The following is a 16,131-nucleotide window of genomic DNA, read 5'->3' on the forward strand; positions in this document are numbered from 1 at the left end:
AGAGCAAACATGCCATAAGGTTCTCTTCAGTCTATTTGGCTAGAAAGAATATGATTAGGACACAGGAACTCAAGTAACAAATTTGCAGTAAGTTAATACAGGGGAGAAAGTAAAGCCTAAGCATATCCAGGATCCAGTGAAGAGAGCAGGAAACAGCAGGGTGCAGACAGCAGCTCCTCATCCTAATCTAACATGACTGATGAGACGGATGGCAACTGTAAATAAAGTACCAAAGAACTTTAAGAGAGAACGAAATTCCATTGCAGCTGGCATCAGGTTTACAGAAAAGTAGCATGGAGACCTAGGGGACAGTGGAAGGTATTGTACTCATGAGGAGAACAATGACTTTTGTTGCAGTGAGCTCTTCAGCACCTCAGCTTGTTCTATTTTCAGTCTCCTCCAAAAATATCGACTCTTTGGCATTTATTCTGTGGGGGGAGTGGCCTCCTACTTACCCTACTAAAATAAAAAAGCTCATAAAAAATAAATAACACAAAGCACCAGGAAATATATGCTACGTTTTAAATTGACAGTGAAGGGTATAAACATCAGACTTAAATTATGCAGCACGGTGAACAAATCCAGATCAGTGCTGGCTTCAGTAGCTGCAATACGAATGTACTGCTGCTTTAGACAGAGCCATTACAGGTGCTTTAAGAGTTCCACAACTGCTGGCAGTTACGTGCTCAAAACAGCTACATTTCACAAAATACAAACCTAGTACATCCAAAGAGTACAGTACTTACTCCTAGGGTGGAATCCCATATGAGAAGAGAGACCAGTGATAGAAGGGAGTTCCTTTGCTTTCAAATACCAAGTAGCTGTTTACAGTCTTTAGAGGATGCCCAAATTCAGTGTTTTTATGGAGACTTCCAAATCATTCCAAATTACATTAAAAGGTTTGTAACTATCATTAACCACAACATCAGTCCTTTTACTCAAAGCCCATCACAGCTAGCTGAAGATTCAGCTCTCCATAATTTTCATGTTTTCCTATCTAATCTTTAATCTATCACTATCAAAAGTACAGGATAAAAATTAATCCAATCCTACATTTACAATACAGTTTCATCAGAATAAGCAGCTGAAGTTCAAGTAGAAATTACAACTATGTAATCTGTAAATACTATTTCTGCCCTTAATCAGCAATATTCTGAGACCCAAGGTCAGAGTAACTACACTGACCCTTAATAAAACTAGAAGGGGCTATAACATCCAAGAGAGTTAATTTTGATTCCAGATATCTTGGCTCTCAGCTGTGGTGCTGGGCAGCCTTGCAGCACCAGCTCAGGTGCAGCCCATTTTACTCACAGGGTGTGATGGAAACACCTCTAAAACATGTTCTCCAGTGCTGCCAGTGGCTTCCTAAGTGGTTTTGGATGCATTACTGCAGGCCCTAGGTGTTCCCAGCCTCTGTCTTTCATGGTTCCTTCACACATACAGCACTGCAAGTGCTGTGTTTTAATATGAGCTTCCTCAGACACCACATTTCACTAGGACCAGCATCACTAGGTGCTGTCATCATACAACTAAAATCAGAAGAACACAACACACCGAAAGTTGCATGCTTTTACTGGGGCTTTGAAGGCATGTTTCTTTCTAATATTCCATTAAGCCACCTGAGTGAGCTGACATTTAATTAATTCTGCCTCTGGTTTGGTAACTCTTACAGATGCAAAGATTATTTCAAGGAATACTTGGAAACAGATGGCTTAATGCACAATATCAATACCTGGAACATTTGAGTCATAGAGCTCTCTTTGATCTTACATTCTGTTTGCTATTGAAAAAGCAACCATCTCACCCTATGCAAGAAAAAAAGGAAACAGAATTTGACATCATGTTACAAAGATTCAATTCATTAGTATGATTTGGTATCAGAACTGCAAGCCATGATCTACAAAGCTGCAAATGGAGAAACACACTTTAAAGATTCCTCATTTGCAACAGATTTCAAGCTGCCAAGCTCTCCAAGACAGTGTCCTGTTTATTAGAACTTAAACTGGAGATGTGGATCCAAGGTTACTATATTCTTTTAATGACCTGAACTCACCAAATATTAAACATTACAGAAAGCAACACAAGCCACTGCTGTAATAAATGATCAGACTGTACCACTTTGATCAGCATGGGGTCCCATATAATGATCAAGGAGCTTAAACTTGTTTGCTAGATTACCTTAATAGAAAACACAGCTTCTCAGCTGCATTGTCCCTGAAACACTGTAGTGCCACATTTTTTCCCCCCCAAAATTAATGTATCAATTCCCAAATGCTGTATTTAGAAGATAGAAGGATAATTAACATTGCTGCATACACAGCCTGTTAAGTCTCTGTATTCTCTTTTCTTTGTGCACTGAGGATCAGAGGCCCCCCTCCCCTCAGGCAACAAGGCTACAGAAGGGCCCATTCTGTCCTGACCAGGAGAGCACAGAAGGACAACAGGAACATCTTAGCCATGGGCCTGCTGGCTGGCTTCTGATTGCTGGGTCACTGCTCCCTGGGAGAGTGGGAAAGGCAGACAGAACTTTGTATTTAGCTCTAACAGCTACTCTTACTCTAAACAATTTTATTTCAAACACTGAAAAGTTGTTCTGGTGTTTAATGAGGTGCAAAGGAATTGGGATACCTCATTTTAATAAATAAAAAATCTTTTAAAGCACACCTGTTTAGAGATTTGATAGAAAACATTTTGACTCTGTATTTACAGTTCCCTGATTGTTGACTATGAGTCATAAATAAGACAATAGACCCCTTTGATCCTGATTTGATTTAAATAATGTAAACTGAAGTTCCTCTCCTGTGATGAGCATCTATATACCATCAATTTCTGAGTAACACAGAAGCATTTAGCAATTACTACTATATAAAAAGTATTTCAGGTCTTTTTATATTTATATAGTTTCAGTCTGTATCTATAGCATTCTCATGCAAAGTGCCTTTATTTATTCATAGAGTTCAGATTATTCTTTCTGAATTAAAAGTTCAGATCCCTTTTCACCATTACAGAATGCGTTCACTTATCTACCATTTAATAAAAAATCTGATTCTATCCCAGATGAAACCTGGACAGACTTGCATAATATTTCAAAATGCCAATAGAGAAGACATATTCCTCACTATTACTCTGAAAACCAAGTGCTTAATCTGCATTTCTGCCAGATAATTCTAAAATTGGCTGTTTGTGAACAGCAGATACTTCTTAATTAACTCCCAATACTACATAAAGCTGAATTCTTCAATGTTCGTGCATTTCTAAATAGGTCTGCATTATGGCCTCAAAAACAAGGAGTGGGAACAGAAATCTGGTATCAGCTCCTTAAAGAGCAGAACAAACTATTTAATATTCTGGTGCTCCTGCAGTTTGATCTAATACTCACTGAACTGTAGGAATGACAAAATATTAATTAGGGACATATTTTGCTTCATTATTTATGCTTCATCCAAAAGTTAATGTTTAAGAAACAAACCCCTCACGCTTAATTCTCTGTCAGCTTTTTGCTAATTATCACAGCAGGAGGAATGCACATTTAAACCAACTCAGCTGACTCCTACTGTTTGCAGCCTCTCAAACATGTGCTCTGTTTGTAAGCTGTACCTAAAGCAGGCACAAAGGTCATGTTTGCATCAACTCAGACTTCTAACAACAAATTATTTTATTAATTTTTATTTGAATGACATGCTCTCTTTTGTCTGGATTTACCTTCATTATAAATGAAGACTGCACCTCCTCTCCATAGAGAACTCATTCTAACATCTTTCCCTGTGGAAGTATGTGGAAGTATCTAACCAGGGTATCCTGTTCTGTATGGAAGAGATGAGTCCATAGGCACATACTCAGGGAGAGACTTGCTGGTCCTCAGCCAGTGCAGTTCCTCTCAGTCGCAATGGAATGCTCACCTTCTCCAGGGAAAGCTCAATATGAGGGCTGACTCACCAAGCTGCTTGGAAATGTCCTGTGGAGGAGTCTCTCCCATTTCTATAGGAGGCCGTGGAGATCAGCTTCACAACTCCAAAGAGTAAAGTACCCCCAATCTGTTCCTGGTTTTACACATTGCTCCATCTGTAAACTGCTTACACTGAGCACAAGGGCTCTGTGCACTGCTGGAACCATCCATCAAGTGAATATAGTTATTGATTTAGACCACAAGGATATAAATCTGACTGGAAATGGAGACAAGTATTCATATAGACACCAAAAACATGGATATAATCCTTTTCCTAGCAATCTTGAAGGTACTTTACCAAAATTTCTCCCTCTATTTTAAGAGTAATAGGCGATAATTTTCGAGATGAACAAGGGCACACACGCTAAAGAATAATTCACCCCATATTAACTCCTTTCTTTAGAGAACAAGAAAACATCAAAGCAGTGGCCTAGCGATATACCAGGAACATGAGCAGCACCACATCATTTTAGCACAACTGCAGAACCTCTTCATTGGTTTCTGGATCACAGCTGAAACATTCATGTTTTTGTTCCCCCACTACGTAAAATGTAATAAACCAGGAGTTTGTTTGTTTTCTTCCCTCTTATAAATATTATCTCTACTTTTGGAATCGAACAATTAATCTAATGATATCTTTGCAGGGACATTATGAGAAAAAGCCTGTTTGATTCACAGTTATTTGAAAAGACAAATAAGGGGCAAGGGTTTAATTTTTTTTCCCCTTTTGTCAAGTTAAAACAATTTTTCCTATAACTTTGAATAGTACAGTAACCTCTTCATGTTGAACTGCTTGCAACTAGTTGGCAGAGACCTGACGAAATAATGCACTTGGTTACTAAATATAATGGTTGACTGCAGTGGCTACATATAACACAAGGATAATCAGTTCCAGAAGTGGCTGTGCTGCCTCTGCATCCTTTCCAAAGAAGTGGCAGAAAGAATTCTTGGCTAATGTTTTCAAGAAAATTCCCAACTAAGATGGGCTATCTCAGAGCCCAAGACAAAGTTTGTGAAGTCTTTTCCAAAGTTCAGCCAGAAACAGAGTTGAACAGAAACCCCACACTACTTTTTCCAGAGAGTATCTAGCCGTGAAGACAGAGATAAGATCAAAACAGAGTAAATCCCTTCTAGGCAATTAAGTACAAAGAAACCCCATATTATAGTCAGCCCTGTGAATGGCAATTTTACAATATCATCAAGCTGTTTTTCAGCTATTCCTGCTGAAGACTATGAACTAAATCTTTGGCTGATACTGATGTATACATGAGCATCATTTATAAATTTCTCCTGAAAATATTGGAGAATTCCATCAGCTGTTCAAGAAACATACTCTAGGCCTTTAATTTTACACTTTGACAGCAAAGAACAAATTTGCACACCCACATGTCTATGTGAGTATATATATTTATGCATGCATACATATATATCACATACACAAACATACACTGGACATTACCTTTAATGGTCCTTTTCTCTCTGTCTGCATCTAAATATATTTCTTTTAAAGCTTGTATCCAAACCTCTTGCTGTAAGCATTCATTTTATGAAAGAAACGACAGACTTGCAGAGGTATATTAATATTGATAAGCCCCTCAAGCTGCTGTTCTTTGTAAGCAACCAGCACAAACAGGCACACACAGAACATCTCATCATTATGCTACAGATGTGCATTAGGGAAACACAAGAAAAGTCAAAAGCAGTATTTTCTTTTCCTACCACATAAATTATCAGTGTATCCCAATATTCTGGAAATTCATGCTAACACCAGGATGCACCAAATAATCTTCATCTGCCCTAGTTAAAAATTTGCAACTCTGAACGCATCAGCACCATGACTAGCAGCATTATTATTAACTATGCAGGGAGAAAAAAATCATTACCATGTATTTATTTTAATTCAATTCTTTTGTTTATATTCAAATCTTTCCATTTGAGCACAAGAAAACCACTTTCTAAACTCTGTGCCTTGGTAGGTAGTAGAACTGACCCGGGCAAAGACCAGCTTCTCTTCTAATATACACACAGGAAAAACCTCACTTATTTTTCCCCTATTCTTCCTAACAGAATATTCCTATTAATATGCCATGTACACACAGAATCAGGCAAATTTCCCTTTTGGAGTTACATCTGCTCAGTGTTGCCTTTCACATCTCTTGTGTTTGGTTTGGAAACAACCTGAACTTTAGCCCGCCTGGCTTGAGAAAACCAATGGAAGCTGCTGGGTTTTGCTCTGGATGGTTACCACAAAGACGAGATTCCTAACAAAAGACACAGCACTTAGGCTGTAAAAATGCCTGTTGCTGCTGAAGCATAGGACAAGATCCACATCTCTACATATTTTGTTATCAGTATAGCCAATATCTAGAGATGATGCTGCAGGTGGTATGGTTTGGCTCCACTCCCCTAGTTCAGTCACAGGAATTCCACTGTGGTTTAAAATTATCCAGTCTTCAAGCATGGGATTTATGGAAACAAGGATTTTAGTCCCAACAGTCTCCCCATCAGTAGAACACATGAGCTATGTCACAAGATCTTTCTTAATCTGTCTTGGTGAGGTGTTGGGAACTATGCTGATGGCTCAGGATTACAGAGCACAAAGGCTCCCTTTGGAGGGCATGGCTGCAGGCACTGATGTTTGAAAAGGGGAAAACCAAATGCAATTGCTACATCACAAATAGCTTGGTATCAAATAGTGGTTCTCAGTCCAGGGCTGCCCTCATGAAATCGGGCCATCCTACTCATGTCTTCTGTGCCTACTCCATCTTGATCCTTACAGAAAGTCTGTCACTGGTTTCTTTCCTTCTTAGCCCAAGCAGAAGCAGAAATAAAAGCTCCGGAGACAATTCCCTTCACATGTAAGACATGAACACCCTAGATTTGGCAACATTTTCATGTGTGGTATCATTCACTTTTTCTAGGGAATTTCACTAAGTAAAATCAGCTTCAAACACTCCATAGATATTTGCTTGCTGCAAAAAGCTCCCAGTCACCCACATTTATTCCTATTCTCTGCTGTTACTCTGGATGCATAATCATCATAAAGCACATGCCCCCAATGCATGTTCCATTTCATCCTCTGTAGAACATGGTTATAAAGGTTATATAAACATGGTTATATGTGGTTAAATATGGTTATATAAATAGGTTATAATTATCCATTATAAATCAACAGACAGTACTGCACAGTGGAAAAACATATTAAACTATCACAGGGGATGCATACTTATTTTACACTTGAATAATTACTACCATTTAAGCCATGAATAACATAAGCAGAATTTGTTAAGTGAAAGCTGGAAACCAGTTTTACAGCTCAGGGGGAAACAGAATACCATTTGAGGCAAACAAAAGAGGACCATTGTGTCTTGCAGACAATAAAAAAAAATTAAGGAAAAACGACACTGATAATAAAATCTATGTAATTGCCATAGTCTGATGCATCTAAAAGTGACACCATGTCCAAGCAGGTTAAAAAAAAAAAAAAAAAGTAGAAGTCCTTCATTGCCTATTCCACCAGCATCATCACTCAAAGCCTCATTTATTGGGAGTTAGGAACAAAGTAAGTCAAAGAAAGCAATAAGCTATGAGATATTTATTAAGGCTGCATCATAAAAGTGACAGAAGCGATAAACTAAAGCAAGTTTTAAATTTTTTTTCAAGCTATACTAATAATTATTTAAAGCTATTTCTCTTTTTGGAATGAACAGTCTACAAAGGAAATTTCAGACATTGGCAAAGTGAGACTGGGAAACAGAGAGTCTTGCTTGTTTACCAGGACAAAATACAAATCACCTTCAATTACTATCAAAATGGAATTGGCAATAAAAAATGCATAGTTGCAATAGCACAGTCACATTAATTATTAAACCAATAAACACTAACTGATCACTACTTTGGAAAGCTGGTGCATTGCTAAAGCCCCCTCAGATCCACTTTTAGCTGGAGCACGTCAGATAGGGCTCATTTGAGCAGCTGAGCTGACAGATCTGATGAGCGGCAAATATCTGGGAGAGAGAGAAGAGGGGACAAACATTGCAGTCAGAAGTGAATTTATGAACTAGTTGTGATTTAAATGAAACAGAGAAAATAGAACATTTTTACCATTTTAAGATAAAATTTTACCATGACAAAAAAGGACACTGCGTTTCAGTGGTGCTTACTGCTGCATTGACACCCATAAACAGAGTGGTCATTAAAAAGAAAACATTAACTGTTTAGGATCTAGGAATCAGGTAACACTGATATGGGGAACCAGAGCTCTCTACCAGGATGGCCAGCGTCTGTCTGGGAAGCAATGGGACCCTCTGTTGCTGGGCTCCTTGCAGTGTCATTAACATCTGGATTGTGAGTGACTACCCAGACAATTCTTCTGCTCAAATTTCGCAATCCAGCTGGCCCATGGTCCCACATAACCACTCCAGTACATGCATAATCCAGTGCCTCTATCTTAACTATATTTAACCATTTTCACACCTACACGAACAGTTTCTATAGACTATATACAAATATCTTACCTATATTCAATTTTCCCTCTTCTGCAGCAGGAACTCTCTAGGACACTCCACCCAGGGCAATAATTTAAGCTTACAAATTGGACTAGACACAGCAGGAGCTGGCAGAATCTTGAGAATCGGCCAAAATTCCCACCCGGAAAGATCCTGAAGCCATCTGTCAAACACCTCCCCGCAAAGGTGACTGGGAGAGCTGTCCATCATCCAGGTGCAAACTCCTCCATTCTCTTCCCTTTGCAGTTCCTGCATCCCCTGGGTAACCAGTGAGTGACTTCCATGCACTGAGTAGAGGCACAGGCCTGTTACCAGCTGCAACACTGTTAGAACCTATAGAACAAACCACATCTCAAATCCCACAACTCTTGCCACAGTTGCTGCCTCCAGTTCCTGCTGACTCCAGTCAGAGCTCTGGTGATACCTAATTGTCTGAAAGCCTCAGAGAGAGCTCATTCAATACATTCTCGTTTGAAAAACAACTACTGTGAGAAGTAACCAATCCCTTAAGCTACATGATAACATGACAAGATTCATACGCTTGCTACACTGGGAAAGAGCCTGATTCTTTACCACTAACCAAAATAAAACATTTTAGAGAAGTAATTGCTGTTCCATCAGCCATAGAATAAATACAAGCAGATAAAGCAGAGCAGATTATTTTGCTTCTACTCAGATCAAGTTTGCATATAAAACTCAAAGATTAACAGAGAGAAGTTAACAGCAGTGGTGATGAAATGAGCATGATCTTGCACAAAAGTTTTCCTCTCTTCCAGCCAAATAGAATAATAGACAAACTAATGTTCTCAAGAAAAAAAGTTAGGGCCTCTCAAAAGATCAAGAGCCCATACCTAATATCCAAAGAGCACAATCTGGTTCCTTCCAAAACCTTTTATTTCCAAAAAAACCACTAAAAAACAACAAAACAAAACAAAAAAACTCCCGGCATTTAATGGCATAGCTATGCACTTCAACATGCCTCAAACTCACTGGACCACTGAAGATAAAATCATGTCACAAAACTGATTTCTTTTTCTCTCTAGTAAAGCAAACACGTAGTTTGGATATATTTCAATTCCTGAGAAAATAAACTTCAGCTATTTCTGTACCTACCTGCTTTCCCTCAAGGGTTGCAGGCTAACACACCTGATATTTAATAGAAATGTTTGCAACCACACTCAAATAGATTCAAAACACTGAAAATATTTCTTCTGATGCTCAGAAATTATTAGAAGGCAAAAATGCAGCTGATTGCAAGTGGAGGGCCTGATATTGATCTCCTTTATCTATCAGAGCTATAAACCCTTTGACAGGAATAGAATCAGTATGATTTATTTTAATATACAGAATGAAAAACATGGCCCTACAAGTTACTGAGTGTTTACAGAGAACAAAAAATATCCAGAGTAGCTGGGTGCAAAGAGCATTACCCTCAAGGAGTCCTGATAACATTTAGATCCAGACTAAGCCTTAAATTGCACTTCTTTGTGTGTATTAGATGATATTACCAGCAGAATATAGCCTAATTGCATTATATTGCATTTTAATTAAAGATACACAAATGCAAATTTTAAATGAAATTAATAATTACATAATAATTACTATTCATCAGGAAAGTTTACTATTCTATTTTGCTTGTTACCTGAAAAGTATTAAAAATGAAAAGCTATGAAGCCTTGCAGGGTAGAAACACCACAACTGCATTTTTAACAAATTCCAAATTCTCATTCCTTAGCTCACTCAAAGAAATTCAAACACTGCGTTTATAGCTTAATAAACTATGTATTTTTCTAATTTAGAGGGTTTAATACCAATTTATTATTTAGATTCCAAGTTCCTTTGCAACATATTCATCTTAAATGAAAGCTCTCCAGAGTACAGGACTATCATGGAAATACTTCCATGGCATCACCAACAAAGGACAGTCATCAGTGAGCAAAGGCCACATGCCAAACTCCAATGTGTTCAGTTCTCTGCAATTTTATCACTATGAAAAAGTGGAATTCAGATCAGCTATATATTGAAAGGGATATTTCTTGAAAAAAAGAAAACAGAAAATGACTCTTCTTAAACACAAAGAAGAAGCATGTAGCCTGTAATAACTCTGTAAATAGATCCCTTTCCGAGTGAGAAAGCACATCATGTGTATTTTTGAGCATTTTCAAGAGGATGTAGCACACAATCAAATAGGAAGATGCCATGTAATCAGTAAATGAACATGTAAGACTAATTATTACAGAGGATATATATGAAGAGGATAATTAGCAATGTCAGTGATTCCTAGCACAGTTAAACCACTTGTTTATTCAAAAATTTTAGAATTGTATGCTGAGTAATGAAATTTAAAATGAAACCACTTCCTTATTTACGTTGCCCCTGGATTCCAGTGAGGAGATGTTGTGCGTGAAAGCGAAATGTGGCCTTCACACATCCTGACAGCAAGGAAATCCCCTGAGGATGAAATAGATGGTTCTGTGCTGCACCTCTGGACTTTCTGTCATGGGCTAGCAAGCACAGTCCCAGAAGTGATGTTCTTGCAAAGGGGTGCTTACAGCTTCCTCTGTGACTTGACAGAACCTATCAGCTGGCCAGTTTGAATATGGACAATTCTTTAAGCTACTTAAAATTGTGACCGCCTCTGTGATCCACACTTAAGAATAAACACCCCTCCCCCTTACAGCTCTTTCTCGTTTCCAGCGCTGGGACAGGTGGCTGTGGGCCCTGTGCGGGGGCCAGCGGGCCCGGCCCAGGCCCTGCTTGGGCCAGGCTGGGCTGGGCCATAACCATCCTGGAGCTGATGGGCCCTGTTCCACCCACGGAACCCCCCCGCCCCCCCCAGCCATGCTGTGGGCAGCCAGAGGGGCCCGGCTCCCCTTCAGTGCGGCCAAGATTCAGCCGAAGCTGCACCGATGTCTGGCAGAGATCATGTGACCAACAGCAATAAGCAACATTCCAGCTGCAAGGCCTAGGTGAGATTAACCCTTTTAGTGCTGTGAAGAGCTGGAAACCTGAGGGAGGAGAAAGAGGAGATGCTTAAAGCTGAAATTCTGTTGTAAAGCTATGATGTATCAGAGTACCCACTGTAATTTCATGAAGGCATGGCGGGTGGAGCGTTCAACCTGTACTTGTGAGCAAAAGCACCTGCGCTGAGATAGGCAGATGCTGACGCAGCTGTAATTTAATGAGAAATTTGAACAGGGAAAGATGGAAGCGATGAGGACTTTTGCTCCAAATGGGAAAGGAGAAAACCTCATTTCCTAGAGATGCTCCCAGAGATAGTCCTAGAGATGAAGATGAGGAGGACCCTTTGCTCCCAGGGAAGGAGGAGAGCCTCTGTTCTTAGAGATGAAATGCTCCCAGAGATGGGTGAAAAGAACTTTTGTTTCTGAATGGCTCAACCTTAAAAATTGTACCCTAGTAATTCAAGAGTGAACCCTCGAAAGCAGTTATGGGAAAAGCTGCAAGTCAGGGGAAGGGGCTCACATGCGAGCAGAGAACCAACCTGGGCGGCTGTCTCGTTGTGATAATGTTTTCATAGCATGGGCAAGAGAGACTCCTCTTCCTAAATGGATTGAACAAGGTTATTATGGAAGTGATAAACAGACTGAACATCTCAAGGGTTGTCTTTTTACATTGTCAGTGGGAGAAGGGAGAAAGGTGGGGGGGGGGGGAGGAGAAGTGTTCTGAAGGTGTGGTATGATTTTTTTTTTTCTTCTTTTAGGTCTGCTAATAAATTTCTTTATATTCTTTCAAGTTTGGTGCCTGCTTTGCATTTCTCCCAATTCTTATCTCACAGAAGATAAATAGTAATGAGTATTTTGGACCAAACCACTGCACTAAATTGGTGTTTCTGCCTGGTTACAAACCCAACCCGCTACACTTTCTCAATATTAGTTAATAGTTCATGAAATTTTTTCATACTTCAGAAAGGAAATACATGACAAAACAAAAAAGAGAAAAAAATCAGCATAGAGATTTGAGCTTTCTAATCTTTCCTATAATTCACTTAAAAGACAGGAGCACGCCTTTGGTACATGTTACAGTCAAAACAGAGTGGAGCAGACACAAGGGCCCATCGGTGACACAGATTCTGATTCTGTTGTGGTAGCTTCAGCAACAGCTTTGTGATAGGAAGTCTCTTTTTCACTTGCATAAATCCTCTTCTATGCTTGATTTAGTGCTTCAGTAATACTTACAATTTGTCCCTTCCCTGTTTGTCTGAGGCTGCAGTTGGATCTACAGTCCATTCTCAGTGATACACAGTTTAGGATGAGCAAAGGACCAGAACTTGTCCTTCCTTTGCTTCCCTCCCTGCTCCCAGTCACACAAGGGAAGCCACTTGCATCAGGCTGTGTTCTGCTTTCTGATATTTAAAGCAGCCCACATCTACTCTCTATAGAAAACTGCTTAGAGGCTTTTCAAATTTGAACTTACTGAAGATACAAGCCTAATTTACATACAATTTGTACTATACTGAATTTCTCTCCCATTCTTATCTCCCATTACCTTGGATAACTCAGACATGACTATGTAGTTCTACTGACAACTGTATTAAATGTTTTGAACTCTTGCTATAAATAGGGCTCTTTACCGCTGTGAAAACAAAAAGGCTGAAATGCCTTTTGTAATGCTTTTGGTTTGATGGGTAGCACTTTTCTTGAACAATCTTCCCTATCTATGATCCCAACAAATAGATAAGTCACAAGAGAAAGCTGGTATTTAGATTTAACACCTTTCCTTATAATCCACCATATATTATGGGCATAGTTTAGAAAGAAGCACATAATTATTCATCAAGGAAATGTGTTGTACTATGGATATATGGAAAATTCCAAATAGCAAGGATTAACTTGATGGTGTGAGCAAAAGCGTGACACCTCAAATATTATACTCCGCATTTTACATACAGTGTGTCTCATCAAGGAAAAGACATAACTTACGCTCCTTTTACAATTTATACCAAGCTATCATCATTAAAGAGTGAAAGAGAAGTAATTAGATTCTCATACAGCCCTAAAAGTTTCAAAATACTTGTGGACAGAGGGTGGCATCAGGGCCATAGCTGCCATCTATCATTAGCTAAGGCCCTGCAGGTACAAATGCATGAAAGGGCAGGAAGTGAAACTCAAAATCAGTGGAGTACCTCATTGGCAAGTTTGCAGTCCATGCTGTTTTATCCTGTTGCTACTGCTTTTAGTAACACTGAGGTTATCAGATAGAAATACAAAGTTACTACTAAACAAAGGTTGATGGACAGATTTTTAGAAAGTTAAATCATAACACCTAGTCTTGAGTAAAGTGTACTTGAGAGACCAAATGGACAAAGGATTTGTCTGTGCTGGTTATTTTAAGCAAGAACTGCATGAAGATGTATAGATAAACCTACCTGTCTTCAAGAAGTAAGTTAGATATCAAAAATACTTTAAGTAAAAATAATGCTGAGAGTACTTGGTCCATCTAGGAGTCCAAAAAAAGCTACTTCTGAAATATTACTCATCTCACAGCATAATGAGCAACACAACGTTATGGGACAGATATAATGACCACACTTTTTCTTACCTTTTATGCAGGTCAATACCACCATGTTTCTACTGTTCAGATTAATCAGGCATTTATCATTTTATAAAAAAATAATGCTTGCCCTTATACTCACACTTCTAGTCTTCATAACACATATTCTGTGTTATACTCTTCTACTGAAAGTTCAGATCCTTGTTTTGGAAATCAAACACATGCAAATAAAAGTGCAAACAAATTCTTCATGTTCATTGGTAATCCACTACCTGTAGTGGGTAAATAGTGATGCTCTTGGTCATACTGACTCAGTCCATACAACACCCAGCTCCCAACCTGATAATCAGGGATTGACTTTCAGTCAGAATAAATTTGTCATACTCATTTCAACTTACATCAAGACTATTGTGACAGTAAATGAACAATATTTATACAGCAGCAATAACCAATGTAACAGCAATAGTTATACACAGGAGAACATGCAGAAGAACAATCGTACACCCGGACACCTGCAGCTACAGGATATTAAATGTACGTTCCCAAATTACTGAGAGTGCAGTGGTGGTAGAAATAAAATAGAAGGAAAAGCCTTAAACCTACCTCCATCTTTGGTGGGACATAGATTATTATGCTCCCGAAGAACTGGCCCATGTTATAGCATTCTGGGAAGAGGTGGTGTTCTTGTGAGCTCAGGTGATCTGGAACATTAATAAACAGTTCAAGGCGAGATTTTTATGTGCCAAATTTCAAACTGCTGAATTATTCTCGGCATGTAACATCCAGCTTTGAAGATACTGGTATTTTAGTCAGTGCCTCTTTAAACTTTCCATGTTTTTGAAGTACAAAAATGGTTTGGCAATAACACCACACCAACATTAAAAATGCTTGCTGTTGTTGTTTTTTAAATCTGTGTAATGTTAGAATAAGTGCATTCTTCTGAAATAACTGTTGGCTTATGGAATATTCAAACAGCTTTTCCTGCAGTTTAATTACATTAACATTTTCAAAGAAAGCTTAATTGTACAGGCTGGATGCTTTTCACTATTAAAAGGAATAAATTCTCTGTACTAATGCAAATGACTGGTATGCCTGTTTATCATTTACACAGCTATAAGCTAACAAATATTACATGTACAGTGTGACTTTGGCTATCTATGGACAATAATTGTACCCAGGAAAGGTATTTTGAGACTAGGAATCCACAGAAGCACCAAAAGGAATGAATAATGCATTTCAAATCGATATATTTGACACAAAGGAATGACCTGGTTTTTGACTGTCACAGGTAAGAGGAATATGGACTTCTAATTTTTTTATCTTTTATTTTATTGAAATCGCAATCAGCATATCACATCTCAAAATCCTTCACTCCTTCTCAGCTCTGAAGCATAATTTAAGCACAAAATTTAAAACAAAATAGTAATAACAGACTACTAAAATGATCATGATATATATAATAAATATAAGCCCAGAAAGACCTTAGTATTGAGAACATAAACACAGTACAAAGGTCATGAGGCCTGTGGAGCTCATTCTAAGAAAAAGAATGACAACAGATGATACAGCAAGGCATCTCAAGGTTTCTCCTTGTGAGTTAGACTTAGTGAAGTAATCCCTGACAACACTGACATTACACCAGGGGTTCAAGTGTATTTGCTTTGCATGCTCAAGGCTGGAGAGTAATCTTTAATGCTGACTGTTCCTCACATTACAGTGTTCAGTTGCACAGCAGCACTTAATTCTGCAGCTGGATTTTAAATCACACAACTGAAATCAGAAAGGGAGAGTTCACATGCAAGTGTTATTACATCAGCACTGAAATTTATGTCAGCGAAGATACAATGGGTTTTGCTACCAACCACACAATATTTACTGTGCAGACTGTAGTGTTAAAGATATTTAATCACCTGTTCTACCTTTTCGCATCCAGTAATAATTCAGAAATTTTCCATCTCCTTAATTTTCTGGGTTTCGTTTTACAAAGCATTGAAAGAAGTTTTTAAGTGCAAAAACTATTACAACTAATTAGGCTAACACATGTGAGAAGGAAAAGCTTCAACTTTCAGTCAACCCAGGCCAACAAAACATATAATCATAGATTCTAGGAAAAGCAACTCAGTATGTTTTATTACAGAAAGGATGTTCTAAGTCCTCAGAACTCTA

The 16,131-nt window shown here is 38.6% G+C and overlaps 1 long non-coding RNA gene across 4 annotated transcripts in view; it reads right to left on the minus strand.

The window, feature by feature from the left end:
- Positions 1-7,540: 7,540 nt before the first annotated feature.
- Positions 7,541-16,131, minus strand: part of LOC138116355 (uncharacterized) — a 59,268-nt gene continuing 50,677 nt past the window's right edge. For all 4 annotated transcript variants that reach the window (XR_011154118.1, XR_011154116.1, XR_011154115.1 and 1 more), the window contains exons 2-4: positions 14,565-14,666; positions 14,108-14,233; positions 7,541-7,953 (exon numbers count right to left, since the gene is read on the minus strand). This is a non-coding gene — a long non-coding RNA (uncharacterized lncRNA). The remainder of the gene's footprint in view (positions 7,954-14,107; positions 14,234-14,564; positions 14,667-16,131) is intronic.

The sequence above is a fragment of the Aphelocoma coerulescens genome, chromosome 10, assembly GCF_041296385.1.
Source record: "Aphelocoma coerulescens isolate FSJ_1873_10779 chromosome 10, UR_Acoe_1.0, whole genome shotgun sequence".
Classification (NCBI taxonomy): domain Eukaryota; kingdom Metazoa; phylum Chordata; class Aves; order Passeriformes; family Corvidae; genus Aphelocoma; species Aphelocoma coerulescens.